The following is a 13,913-nucleotide window of genomic DNA, read 5'->3' as shown; positions in this document are numbered from 1 at the left end:
TTAGAGAGAGAGAGAACAGGAAAACAGAGTAATAAGTAAATGGGGTTTAAGGCACGAGACCATTTTGACTGTCATCGTCTTCTGCTAAAACCTGCCATTCTCCAAGACAGGAACGGAGCCCAGCTGCATCTTCATGGCACGATAAGTATTGCTTTAAGCCCCCAGCCTCCATAAGTCCTTTCCAGAATTCCTTATGGTTGTCTATTTAGATGGAGCTGATAGCTAATCTCCTTCCTACACATACCCACATGAACACACACACACACACATGGCCTCTTTCATGATCCTTCATTTCTTCAGAGACTCTTTATAAGTTTGTTTCGGGTATCATCCAAAGTCCTTTGAAACCAAGGAGGGCCTTTCTTTGGCTTCAGTGGGCTTTGGCTGTGGGGCTTATCCTCATTTTAAAGCAGGCTTATTTTCTTCTTAAGAAATTCCTCTGAAGATTCTCAGAAAAGGTTAAAATTATGTTTACACCTCAGACCTCTGCCTGGGAGGTACGATACTATCATGTCTCAGTATCAGTTCCACGTTACAGATGGTTAAAGAGTTAAATGGTGGCAAGTGATTTTTCTAAAAACTCCTGTAACAAAGTCCAGTTCAACAAAAACTGCTCATGAATATGCTTAAATCTTTTTAATCTCACTGGGAATCCACTATGTGTTTTGCTGAATTGCAGCCAAAATACAGACCTCCTGGCTCCCACTTACCCACTAGAAAGGGCTGGATTTATTTTCTCTTTCAATGCATTTACCAGAGGTTTTAAAAACTTAATTGTAAGTGTGCAAGGTCTTGTGTCACAGAGTCGTGTAGCTGGAATACATTTCTAGAAGAGCTCTCCCCTACATGTAGTTTTTTAAAGTCAGTGAATACACTATCTGCTTTCTCTCTCATTTTCAGTCATCTTTTCTGGTCTGCAAAAGCATTACCCCTGCAATCCTTTTTGCACAGCTACTTTGGTTCAAAGAAATGCAGATGGATTGTTGCTTTACTTCAGAGGGCCAGGTGACCAGGCAGGAGGCAAGGCACTTCACCTCTTCGTCGGAATTGTTTGTACCATCGTAAAGAGCTTCAGCGCCTGAGAAAACATTTTACACCAGGCAATATTTCTGTCACCAAAACGTACTTATCTATTTTGATCTTGGCAATTAAACATCACAAAGGTTTTCTGTAGGTATAGTCAAAAAATACATCTTGATGGGGAAAAAATGTTCCAAGTGGATGTTTTCCTTTGTCCTCTATCTGCCAATCTTCCTGCTAACAGCAACACAGCTCATCGAGATTCCTCTCTTCTACAGGTAGAGGATGGCCCAGAAACCCTGTTAATAAGGTCTATTCAGAGGCAAATCTCTTTTTTATTTGGAATTATGCTGTCTGTCCCTTTCTCTTTGTTGTTGTAATGGAAGCTAAACATATGCATAGAAGTGAAGTAAATAATTTATTTATTCCAGTATTTATATCCAGGTAGACCCTCAAGTGAGATTTTTTTGTCAGAGGACAGGAGATTGAGTGCTAGGTTTTTTTTCTTAATCTCACTCTTACCTTTAAATCACCTGATATCCAAAGCAAAACATATCTGTCATAAAAATGGATGTTTACAACTAACAGGCATAATTTCTAAAACACAGCAATTGCCAGGGACTGCTGAATGGTGCACTAGATATGGAAGTTTTTCACAGCTTTGGAGCTAATGAGTTGTAGACATTGGCAAATACTGACTTTTTAAATTAGAGCTACTGTAGTTCAAAAGAGACAGATGGCTTTATTTATGAAAAGGGATTTAAGGACCACACACAGAAGACTCCACAGAAAAACAATGTGTTATCAGAGACCATATATCATAAAATGTGATATTTAAAACAGTTCAAATTTCAATTCCCTTTTCCTCATAGCCAGCCAAATCTGATGCAGTTGCTTTTTTAAATCCGGGAATATTTGTGCCTCAATTTTCTGTAACCAAATAGAAACAAAGACAAAACAAGAGGAAAATTTGAGAGGTCACATTCAGAGATGGAAATATTGTAGAGTTCACCTTGGGCCTGATTCAAAACCCTTTGAACTCATTTCCATTAATGCCAGTATGCTTTCTCTTACTACCTCTTCCATTCAATACCCATCGTGTCAACCATTGGAGACTTAAATTTAGTGATCAATACTTTGGCTTGTTTCCAGGTTCTTCTTACGCAACGTTTGAGGTCCCTGGAGCACAGAATTCCTTGGTAGAAGGGTTGCGTCGACAATTTGCCAGTGTCGTGTTTGGCCATCGCTTTAAAATACAAATTTGATCATAGGTTTAGATGGCCCAGAGTTACTGAGATTCCAGTTGCTGTTCTTCAGCAGAACTCAGAGCAGTAATGGGTGGCAATACGTGTTGTTGGGAGCAGAGGAGGAATAAAGCCGTTCTTGTTCAGAAGAAGCTGTGTAGCAACATATCACACAGGAGAGATCAGAAACTGGTACAGAACGGCATAGACGTTGACAGCTTTTTCATTCATCCACAAAACATCCAGAGCTGCACCAGGCTGGACAGATTCAAATGGGAAAGAGCCCCACTAGAGATACTGCTACGAAAGCTGCTTCCATGTAGAGAGACAGGGGATGCGATAGTACAATGATGGGCAGTAGTATAAAACCTGTGTTTCATTTCAAATGAGGATCAAATCATAACCCAGAATGGTACATAGCTCTTCATGCTCTAAGGGGGCCAACTCCTTGTAGGGGAAGATATTCCTCTTCTGCTGCTGTTATTTTCTTTTCCAGCATTAAGAACAACTCCAACAATCTCTTTCCTGTCAGCACAGCATATGTCTCCTCTGCTCTGCTGTTATCTGAAGAGAATACAGAATGGAAGCAATTTCCAGAAAGCACAGCAAATATTAAGACATGCAGAAGTGCCTGCACAGGGAAAAAACATCCCAGCAGTCACTCGGCTCTCCTGAATATAGTGTGGCAGCTGAAATATTCATCAAGTCCAGACTGCTCCAAACAAGGAGGCAAATTCTGAACCTTTAGTTATACGAGGTGAGTCGTTTATATGTCTTGTAGCCTTCATATGTCAGTGTTACTTTTACATTTGCTTAGTTCGGTGCCTACAACTCCTGGAAAGCTGGGCATCCTGCGCTGTTGTGTCCATGCATCACAGTCTCTGGCACTCACGTTGCCATTTGTGGCTATTTGAATGACAAAGATCGTTTGTGTAAATTATCTTTTGTTCTCTAGATTATGGAACAACACTGAGGTAGTGGTGTGAGTCCGGCAGAGGACACCAAGGTAGTCAGGAAGTTTTGAAATCTGAAGTTGAGACATCCAAATCTCAACAAATCTCTGAGCAACATGCACTGATGTGACCTGCTTTGAGCAGGGTGCTGGACCAGGGACCTCCAGAGCTCCCTCCCAGCCCAGGTGCCAATGTGAAAAGCAGTGTATGCCAGTAGCTGAATTTTTGCCAGTCCGCTGTCCTGAGCAGCATACACCAACACAAGAAAAGCTGCTGCAGTTCTGCTGGTAACTATTCTAGATAAGGAGGGATTATTTTCTCATCCTAACCTAACACATTCTTGTCAGCCAAGCACATCAGTTTACAGTGCTACTTTTCCAATGTCGCCTGGCAGATGTATCTTGAAGAAAGCATCTGTAGAGTAGAGATTGGATCTTCGGTGCCAATTGAACCCTCAGTCTCCTAATAGCGAAGGAGCTATCAATGTCCTGATGGTGACATCTGTGCACTCAGGAGGAGATGGTGGCCACCACTGCACATTCACACAGAACCTGGAGCACCCATTGCATGACCCTTGTCTGTAGCTGCATACTCTTCAGGCTGTGGTTGTAGCTGGAGCCACCATTCACAGGCAGTGCCTGAGGCCAAGCAAAGATCTGGTTCCTATTTTAAAAGAGCTTTTTCTCTTAGGCTTACTAGCAGCTCCAGCAAAATTTGCATTTGTGGGTTTGAGCTGGAAGATCTTCATTCTCAAACTCCTGCTTTCCATATAGTTAGCATGAGGGAAGGGTTACAGCCACCTTAGGGCAATGACAGACAGACATACCCATAGAATCTGCTGCTAATTAAAGAGCACTTAGGAAGTCCTGGGCTGAATGATCATTATTCTGTAAGAAAGCAGAATTAACATGTAGATCTCTTGGAAAACAAGACTCGACACCAGGGACAGACAACAAGCTGCAAGCTACTGTGAAAGGAAAAGTCTGTTGTGTTTGACATTCTGTAATCTTTAAATAAAGCATAATTTAGTCACTAAATATGAGCTCTTACTGCTTTAGCGTTAAGACCAATATGACTACTGGCACTAAACGTAGCTAGGGATAAAGGCAGTAATAAGAAATAGCAGGAGAATAGTACAACACAGTTTAACTTCCAGCAAAACATAAGGAGGGTGGGGGGAGGTATTCATTTTAGGATTATGAAATTGCAGTGGGTTTTGCCCTTTTTTTTTTTTCCCTTTTTTTAACAAGATTCCAGCAGAAGACGATAAATGAAGATAAGTGGCTGACTCAGGCATTCTGAAATTAGCGCTGAAACTTTCTGTTGTAGCCTGTCATTACTCTGTGGACTTGCAAAGCAAGAAAAAATGGAAATATTAAGTGAAGATGCCATTGAAACAAACTGTTCAGTTATAAGGGCTAAAAACCAGCTTGTTTTTATTGGCCCTTACACATTTTTATTTTGCTACTCATTTCTTGTTGTATGAGACATAGCTTTCCAGAGAGAGAAAAAATAGACGCAGGGAGAATCTACTGACCTGTGCTTAGTATTTCAACTTTGTACATGCATTACTCTGCTATATGGATTTATTATATACTAATAAATAATATAATATCTTGGATTTACATAGCACCTTTCTATTCCCAGAGATTCCAAAGCACTTTGAAAACAGCAGGAATTAATTGTCTTCTCACTTTGCTTTTATGCGCTCTTGACATCAGGGGGATTACTCTTGATTTACACTAAAAATATACAAGAATTGGTTGTATCTTCCCTCTAGACCACAGCTAAGAGGAACCACAGCAATTATGAAAGATCACTTGGAAGCATGATAAGCCATTTAGAACAGAGAATGAAAATGAGGGTTTTTTTGGCTTAACAGAAAAGACTGCTACAGAAAAGCAGAATATTATAAGCCACAACTGGAATTTAGTTAGGAGCCGTGGCTCAGAACCATTTTGCTCAAAGCATCTCTTAGTCTTCAGTGGCCAACCTTGGGTTAATATTTCATGGGAGTGAGGGCACTTTTGATACAGTACTGGAATATCAGTTTGGTGCCTGCAGTTGCTCAGGGTCATCATCTTGTATTTGTGGGGTTTCACTGCAATCGTCCCTCCCTTTGTGGGTAATGCCTGAGTGTCCTCAGCTAGCAAATGAATTTTTTTTATCAAAACATTTAAAAACAAAAAAAAAAAAATCCATTTTTGCAAAAGTTGATGCTTTAAAAATCTATGCCAAACTATTTAATCCATGAAGGACTAGTCCTTAGAAAATAAATCCGAATATTCTGATGTTTCAAAATGTTTTACTGTTTTGAATTTTCCCTTAAAGTAATTTTTTTCTCCCACTTGATCTTTGCAAATAGCATTCAACCAAAACGTGGGGGAAATCTAATTGTGCTTTTATATTGTTTAGATTTTCAGGCTTCCTAAAAATTGAATATTTTTGTTTTGATTACAAACACTTTTATTTTTTTAATTCCTAAAAAAATCTGTAATTGTCTCTCTAATGTGGAAATGCTCTTCTGTTTTGATGTTTGACCTTCAGAGCCAAGAGGAGGAGCTAATTCCTTCCCTCTCTGCCAACTCAACTGTGGCTGTCTCTGCCAACTCAACTGTGGCTGAGGCACAGAAGAAAAGAGACAAGTGCTTATATTAAGGGGTTTTGTTGAGAAAGCACACCGCTGCTGTGGTGTAGAGCCAGGGCTTCTCCTTCTGAACCCTGGGTGAGAATAACAGAGTGAGGACGAGCTGCAAGTTTCAAGGTCTACAGGAGGTCTCCAGGTTGTCTCTACCATTCCATCAGTTCTGCTATGTGGTGTTTTGGTTTCCTAAAGACGGAAATGTAGGCAGTGTGACAAAGATTGTTGAAAATGGATAGAGCTGCTAAGGGCAAATGGGGTAAACAGCGTGTCTGTGGGAAGATCCTGCATTTCCTCACTTGAGCAGTTTTTGTACTGAGCAGTAATTGTCCTTGAGAGCAGTATTAATTTATAAGCTTAGTTTAGCACAGGTGCAAACTTCAGAAAAGCTGTTTCTTTGCTATTAATAAAGGACATTGATGCTTTTAGGGCTACTAGGGCTGGATCTGCCCCCTCCCCTGCAGAGACCTGGTATCGATTACTGCATACGCAAAACCTTTTGAGCTGGGCTGTGGTAACGACAGCTGGGCTGACCTTGTGTGTCTACATAGAGAGAACAATGACTTCAGCTAAGACAGTATCTGTGTTTTTGGCAGGTCCAGTGCCTTGCCATGTATCAGAAGAAGACAACCTGAGGCCAGCCTCCCTGGGGTCCAGGTGGGTAGGATTCACTGAGGTTAGTGGGAGGTACTAAGGACTAAAATTCAAATTGCAGGCACAAAATATGGAATAGGCTGAGAAAAACACAATTGCCTGCAGTGGTGGGGGGAGGGCATAGGTTGAGGAATCATGAGCATATGACACATTCCCTTAAACTGCAGTGAATGAAGTATATGCCTTATCTCATGGAAAGGTCATTGGCTCCATCCAAGATAATATGGGGGAGGCATCTTAGGATTTTCCTATGTGCTAGGTAGCCCTTTGCATCTGAACAGCTTCCCCATCTCTGCCCTACCCCTGCTTTTGCTGTAAGGCCCCAGGTCTTGAGCAATATTGTCCAGGCAGCCATAAGTCCAGCAAAGAAACAGAAAAGATTTAAAAGTGGGGGTTACATCTTCTCTGAGGAAATTACTAACAATCTGCAAAGTTTACAGCACAACAAATGAGAGCGAGTGGGTGAGGGCAAAGTGCACTGGCTATTTTAAAAATATACTTGTTTGTTCTAAAGGCTGAAGTGGTGCTTTAGAGAGAAATAAAACAAGGATGAGGAAGCAGTAATAAACCAGGACTGTTGTGCAAGTGAACAGTTGGCTTCCCAAGGGAGCACTTACAAGCCCTACTGATGTGTGAAGGTACTCCTTATCACTCAGTGCTACCAGCTATTGTAATAGAAGTGGCCTTGTAATGGCTGGATGGGAGCTCCTGGCTGGGGTAATGACTGCACTCGTTCAGCCCTCCTGGGAGAGGATTTGCCTTGGACCTAGTAGGGTCTTGGTCTAAGTCTGTGTCTTCTCACTTGCTGTTTATTGATCTCCAAGGAGAAGACTCCACTGAGGGTACTAAGGGTCATTCCTCACTGCTAGCTAGTTAAATGGCACAGGGAAAGTGGTAAATACAAACAGAAGAAAGAGGCTTTAATGCATGCTCAGGATCTTGAAATGTGATGATTCTTCACAAATGAAAGGGATGCTCATCTCAGCTGAATAATTCTTGAACCTGTGACATTGCACTATTTTGTGTCAGATGTGTCCCCAGTACTCGGAGTTCTTATAAATGGCCTGGGAGCCAAATAGACTGCAATAGCATCCTTGAAAATAAATTCATCTTAGAGGTAGTATTAAATACAAACTGAACTTGTTCTCAGGAACCATTTACATGTAAATTCTGCCAAAATTTGTTTCAAGGCACAATAAAGAGTCTGATCTCTTTCTGTGCTGAACGTCAGTGTTATAAGAAATGGTTAGACATAAATATATTGAACTGCTGTTTTTCCTGAACATACCTGCTTTGAGTGGGTGTCAAATCAAACTGGCTTGCTCTGGGCAACACAGCCTCCCATGTATGTCACATACCTGGGAAAGGTAGATTTGTTATAATCTTGCTCAGAGCTCTTATTTTCTCATCTTTGTCACAGGAATGACCTAGAATGGGAAAGAAGTCTTGACGTCCAGAGCCAGCGCAAGAGATATCTCCAAACCACAGGTAAGCCTGGTCTGTCATCAGCTTCAAGCCCGTTCTCTGATGCTGAGAGAGCGTGAGCATGTCCAGGTAGCCCAGGTAGGTGTGTCTCTCCCTCTCCATTAATTGCTGAAGGAGCCTAGGTGACTTATGCAAACTAAGTGTCTAAAGTTATGAATGAATGATGAATCTGTGCCCTGGGGAGCTCTTGATGGCTTTCCCAGGCTTTTGGCCAAGCCTTCAGAAAATAAATATAACATTCTGGAATGATATGTATGCAGTTACTTTTTCCTGACACTAGAAATCCGCATTTTGTGTACAGGGAAAAAAATATTTCCCTGTTATCCCTACTGGGTTGAAATCCTGAGGTTTCTTTAGCCCTTGTGATTTTATGGAACATTGCCTCCAGATCTGAATGTGCCAGCTCAGTCTGTCTCTAGGTGCCACGTCATGTTGTAAAAGGAGGTCCAGAAATGCCCACAAGTGATGCTCTAAGAAGGAGGAAAGGGTTTTTTAAATTTTTTCTAATTTAGACATACGTTGGTGTTCTGCAATAACACCAGCATACAGAGTTGTAGGGACGCTTCTAATTAACTTCTTAGGTAGTCTTTATCAATATTTCATTTGGACAGCTTATGAACTTAGTTATCCTTGGGACACCTCTGCAAAGGGAAACTGAGGCACAGAGAGTCTGAGTGACTTGTCTCAAATTATATGAGGATTCTGAGAGAGTTGGAAATTAGTCTCGAATCCCAGTGTAGTTCCCTAACCACTGAGCCTCCTTCCCATAGTATTTTGGGGCAAGGCTATAGAGCACTGCATGATTGCTATTAAGCTAGAGAGATTTCACAATAGTTCTCTTTATCCTGCTTGCAGAGTCCTCCCCTTGGAGGTGCTTTGGCTGGAATTCAAACCTAAGATTTTCAGAGGTGACTACCAGTGTCTGACATCTTGGAGTTTACAAAACAAATCCAAGAACTAACAAACCTAAATCTTTCTCCTCCCCCTGAGGACAGAACACTCCCTTTTCCACAAGTTCCTGTTCATTATCATTAAAATAATTATCAGGAAAACAGCTGGGGAGTTCACATGTTTTTCACTCCCTCTGTCTTGCATCCAGGTTGAAGAGGGCATGGATGGAACATCTCCTCTTTATGGCTGGAGTCTATGGAGAATTAAAACAAATTTTTTTTGATCAAGTAATTTTGTAGTATAGGAATGATAATGCTCCTCCTGAAATTATATTATAAGCATAATTAAAAGAACTCCCAGAAGAAGAGAGTCAGCAGTTTTGGAAAAAAAATTCAACCTTATGTAAACTATAATATGAAAGGGCAGGACAGAGACTTCTGTGTGCTTTATTTTGTGTTGTCTCTGTACTATTTCTGCTTGTAGAAAAATAGATTCTGTAAAACATTGCTTCTCTACATGGATGCCACACAACTATGCTTTAAATAGTTGAGCATTCAACAAAAAATTGACCAAACATAGTTTTATCTCATTCAGCCATGGTTATGAGCATCATATTTCTGCACTGTCTTCAGGAGGTGTAAGCATCTCTCTGTACCCATTTGCTCTAGGGGGGAAAGGATGGGTGCACTGTGGTTGCACCACCTGATTACAGCACCTGGATGTGGCTCATTATATTGGGCAGGAAGACAACCTTCAGCTATTGCCTCTCTCTGCCTGCCATCAGCTTCACATCCTCACTTATTCATGTACCCCAACAGCTCACAAATAACGCTGAAGGATGTTCTTGTGTGTCTCCTTGTGCGGCCCTATGCCTGCCTACATTGCTGCCCACCGGCTTGGGCAGACAGAGGTGTGCTCTCCTGAAGGCACCCTTGGACAATGGGGAAAAGATCAGACTGAGATCCTGGGGGAGTATTTTTATTCACTGAACCTGAAATCAGAAGTGACTCTGGAGTAGGATTTATTGTCTAGGTTTATATAGTTTCATATAAACAATCACATTTTTAGTCAATCAGATGGATTAGGGATGGTTTTTTTCCTCAGGAAAACTTATGTAACTTAAACTTGGGGACCAGCAAATCCCTCGCAGAAATGCACTTTGCTCAATCTGCATTCAACTACATGAAACTGGTATAACATAATGGTTCTGCCAATTTATTCATACATCTGATATTTGCTAATGTGCTTTGATTTATTGGCTTTCTCATACCACAGTAAAACTGTATTTTTATATACTTTATTTCCTTCACAATCCCTAGCATGCACAGTTCCTACTGGGCCTTCGCAAATTAATCTTTGATATTTTTTCCTCGCATCTTGCACAAGCAAAGAGCACCATCCATCTCATTTTGAAATTGGTTGTGCTCCAACTTTCTGCTTTTCCTCTTTCTCTTTTCTGCTCCCCATCCCATAGTACTTTCCAGTGGGCACGTATGTGTTTGTGTTCACCCCAGCCATTGCTCACGTTAGCGCGTTTCTAACGCACAGTATGGCAGAGGGGTGTGGGAATGGGCCTCTGAGCATCCCTGGTACAGTTGCTATATAGCATACGCTCACTGAACTCTCTTCTCTGACTTTTTTTGTCCTCTGTATGTCTGGCAGAAAAGGCACTGAGCAACAAAGAAAAGAGCTGTCACCTTTCCACTCATCAGCAAAACAATTTAATTGACTGTAGCCAATCTTGGAGACGATCTTAAACAGGAGAAACCAGTCATGCTGTCTGAAACCCCAGGCCAAGGTGGGCTCCCATCAAGCTAAGAGAGGCATCGTGCAAGACTACCAGTTTGTGGTTAGAAGGTCCATGTGCTAAACTCCTAGGGCCCTATGCAGGGAATAACATTGTGCTGCCTTGTCTTTTTTGGGGGTGCCTCAAACCTGCTATTTCTTTTAAGTTTGTGTGTCCAGGACTTAGGGATGCATTTTCAGAGGATGCTCAAAAAGAATTGCAACTTGACTGAGGTGCTGAGGGTAGATTTAAATTTAGATGTAATTATCTCTTTTTGCTTGTACAAAGTCTGAGGAAGGATAATATCTAGAAAATTGGTCTTGCTGTCCTTCGTTGTTGCTGCTGTTGTTCTTTTCAAAGACTTTGGTTGTTACACATGAATACAAATACCTATTTTGGTATTCTGGATGTCCTAAGGGTGGAGAAAGGATATATAGAGGCAGTAATAAAAGCTTTAATTTTTTCAACCATATTTGAAAGCTATATTCACAAAATGGTTTAATGGAAGGATTTGGATGCTGGATAACTTTTCCCCAACCTTTTTAGGTGCACTAACTGAGAGAGGGATAATCAAATTTAAGTGGCTCTGCTTAATTCACTGGAAACCATATGATCCACCACTGCGGCAGCTGTTTTAAATGGCTTGTTCCATTATCCCAAACAGTTTGGGACCCCTGGTGTACAGACTGGTGCAGAGCCCAGGCAGCAAAAGCCAGCAAGACTATTTCCCAAAGCTGCTGGAATTTTTATGATTGCTGTATTTTAAACTACTTACAAACATACTGTTAATCTGCTCCCAAATACACCTATGTTTTAGGATCGAGATAGGTGCATTTGAATGCAAATGTGGGTAATGCAATGCAAATTGCTTTAATGAAAATGAGGTCGCCTCTTTAAAAGCATTGGCATTACCAAAAGAATACAGGCTAATATAACTTCCCAGAGTACACGGCATCCTGAGTTTGCTTTCAGAACTAGACACTCACCAAGGAAGGCACATACAATACATAAAACAGAGGAAAGTACAGTGAAAGGGAATAAAGCTGACATGAAAGGAAAGAGGGGGAGAGAGAAAAGTGAGAGGGAAAGAAGATGCTACAAGAATCAGTAGAAGATTAAACTTGCACTTCGTCACAACACAAGAAAAAGCTATATTGGTACAGTCTTAGATACAGCAATATATACATTTAAAGAAAAATCAGGGTGAGACAGAATGCTTTTAAGCTGACAATGGTTTGGAATGAAAATCTCGGGGCCTGTCCTGTCCCAGATCTCATCCTAAGTTGAGTGCAATGGATAGGATTTCCCTCCAGTATTCAGAGGCAGAAAGATCTGTCCCTGGGGTGCTGCATGATGAACGGTGGCTGTATCGGGAACTTGATCCCCTTTTTAATCTTGTGGCTGATGCCAGGTCTGAAATGCAAATGTGAAGAAAAAGAATCAACACTCCCCATCCCCCCTGCCCTGAAATCCAGAATGAATCCGCTTGACATGAAGTGAACTGTGGTCTTCATAGGAAAGGCAGGAGAAACCTGATATCACCACTGATAAGCAACAATATTCTTGTCTGACGGCATCACCATGTAAAGCAGAAACAGAGAGGGGGGGAAGCAGTCCTGTTTGCCCTAGGGCCTTTGCTGGAGCTCTCATCCGTGTTCCACAAAGCACTAAAACTCGTGTGTTGTCCCACTGACTTCAGTGGAAAGGATGCAAAATTTTCCTTTTACTTTATGGTTTCAAATCCAGTGATCAAACAAACAAAAAACAAACAAACAAAAAAAGAACAAACAAAAAAAAGTGTGTGTGGGGAAGAAGTATATTGCAGAGAAAGAAGGGAGGCACACTCCAATTCCTGCTCCAGATGTTTTTCTCCTCCTTCCATTTGGTTTCTGCTCTTCCTAAGCACCACAAGTTAATCTTCTACGGTAAAGTAACAAAACCAAGTGGCAGCTGTTGCCAGCACATCTCTGCACAGCCCTGGAGAAAGAATTCTGCTCACATGTCTGTAGGGTGTCAATGGTGACAGTCTGATTTACTGATCCTGGGGTTACATCTCTTTGAGAGAAAGGGCCTGTCTCTGCCAGCTGGGACAGAGAGGCAGAGGCAAAGACAATTGCAAGCCCTGTGGTATCATTGTGTGGAGTGACATTCTGCTCTACAGCTACATGGAGCTGTGCTGTAGCAAAAAAAAAAAGGTTGGATTGTAGCAGGGTTGACTCAGGAAAATAGGGCACAGGACTGGAACTGCAACAAGGTGCCTTTTGGCCCCTCAGAAGTCAAAATGAGAAGAAGCTGAAATATCTTTTCCCTCTTGCGTAGTGTGAACAGTAATTATCCAGTCACTATAATGTTGTATAAGCAGCATTAGAGGAGATACGATTTTATTCTGATCTGGTCAGGTGTCAGGGTGGCGAGAACAGCAGGTATCCAAGTGTCGTCTTTTATGGTTTTTCATTGTGTGACAGAGGAAGACTCTCTCTGACAGACATGCTGCCCACGGGAGCTCCAGCACTAGCAGTGCCCTCGGTCCCTTGCTCTGCCTCTTTGTGGTCCATTGCACCTTCCTGAGGTTTTGGCCTTTCCTGCTAAAAGCATTAGGCTAAGATAAAGCAGTGAGTTTGGGGTGTAGCAGCAGAGTGGGTGCTTAGTGAATCTTCCTGAACTTAAATGATTGATTACATGTGTCCTGGTTTCAGCTGGGATAGAGTTAGTTTTCTTCTTAGTAGCTGGTAGAGCGCTGTGTTTTGGATTTAGGATGAGAATAATGTTGATAACGCACTGATGTTTTGGTTCTTGCTGAGCAGAGTTTACACTAGTCAAGGACTTTTCAGCTTCTTGTGCTCTGCCAGGTGCACAAGAAGCTGGGAGGGAGCATAGCTAGGACAGCTGACCCAGACTGGCCAAAGGGCTATTCCATACCATATGACGTCATGCTCAGTATATAAGCTGGGGGAAGAAGAAGGAAGGGGGGGACATTGGGCGTGATGGCGTTTGTCTTCCCCAGTAACCGTTACGCGTGATGGAGCCCTGCTTTCCTGAGGATGGCTGAACACCTGCCTGCCGATGGGAAGGAGTGAATGAATTCCTTGCTTTGCTTTGCTTGCGCGCGCGGCTTTTGCTTTACCCATTAAACTGTCTTTATCTCAACCCATGAGTTTTTTCACTTTTACTCTTCCGATTCTCTCCCCCATCCCACCAGGGGGGAGTGAGCAAGCAGCTGTGTGGTGTTTAGTTGCTGG

At 41.9% G+C, this 13,913-nt stretch overlaps 1 long non-coding RNA gene across 1 annotated transcript; it reads left to right on the top strand.

Annotated features, from left to right (window-relative positions):
• Positions 1-2,819: 2,819 nt before the first annotated feature.
• On the top strand, positions 2,820-7,982 carry LOC148056504 (uncharacterized). Its single transcript, XR_015702955.1, has 3 exons — positions 2,820-3,021; positions 6,455-6,515; positions 7,933-7,982. It is a non-coding gene; the product is annotated as an uncharacterized LOC148056504 (long non-coding RNA).
• The last annotated feature ends 5,931 nt before the right edge of the window (positions 7,983-13,913 follow it).

Source organism: Nipponia nippon, unplaced genomic scaffold (assembly GCF_047370975.1).
Source record: "Nipponia nippon isolate SJK-2023a ecotype South Korea unplaced genomic scaffold, ASM4737097v1 scaffold_13, whole genome shotgun sequence".
NCBI lineage: Eukaryota > Metazoa > Chordata > Aves > Pelecaniformes > Threskiornithidae > Nipponia > Nipponia nippon.
Note: the sequence above shows the minus strand (reverse complement) of the source record. Positions and strands in the feature narration are given on the sequence as shown.